Genomic DNA, 962 nt, shown 5'->3' with positions numbered 1-962 from the left:
TCTCTTCACCTCTGCACTCTGCACTGGCTCCCCATTGAAGCGAGAATCAAATACAAAGTTGCATGTCTCTGCTATTCTGCTTTCTACTCCGCAGGACCTACATATCTTTCTGACCTTATCAGTGTTTACACTCTCTCAAGAAATCTTCAATCTTTCTCTGTTACCTTTTGAAACTTCCTCGTGTCAATACAAGAACCAGTGGTGAATGTTCTTTCTTCTTTGCTGCTCCTCACATCTGGAACAACCTTCCTCATCCTATCTGTGCACATGATTCTATCTCTGCTTTTCGCTCATCACTAAAAACTCATTTTTTTAAAACCTATCAATAAGCACTCTCAGCTTCCTTGTTCTCCAACACCACCCATGTCAGCTCACTTTGGATGTATGAAGAGTGGGAATGGGAGGGGCGGGGGGGGGGGGGGGGGGGTTGAGAAAGAGTGGTCAGTGAGAATTTTGATAGTTTCAGAAATTGTTTGTTGTATTTTTGATTGTGTACTATTTACAATAATGTGTTATGACTTGTGTGTGTGCGTGCGCATGTGCTTGTGTGTGTGTGTGTGTGTGTGTGTGTGTGTGTGTGTGTGTGTGTTAGTGTGCGTGCATGTGTGTGTGTGTGTGTGTGTGAATGATTTTTAATAATGTTTGGTATCTTGTGTTCAGTTTTTCCTTTTTGATATTTACATAATGTTTTCTGTTTGTAAACGCTTAGGGCTTATCTTCAAGATTAGGCACAAATGCTCATAAGAATAATAATAATGAATGATTTATGTAATTTGTAATATTTTTCTCTCATGTAAAGTACCCTGAGCTCTTTGATACAAAGGGCGCTATATAAATGCACATTATTATTATGATGATGATGATGATGATGATGTGTAGCCTCCTGGCGACCTAACATCGACAGGTCCCTGTGGACTGCTAGGACAGTGAGACTGTGGCAGATGAAGCCAGGTGTGGCTGTG

The sequence above is a fragment of the Babylonia areolata genome, chromosome 11 (genome assembly GCF_041734735.1).
Source record: "Babylonia areolata isolate BAREFJ2019XMU chromosome 11, ASM4173473v1, whole genome shotgun sequence".
In the NCBI taxonomy this organism is placed as follows: domain Eukaryota; kingdom Metazoa; phylum Mollusca; class Gastropoda; order Neogastropoda; family Buccinidae; genus Babylonia; species Babylonia areolata.
Note: the sequence above shows the minus strand (reverse complement) of the source record.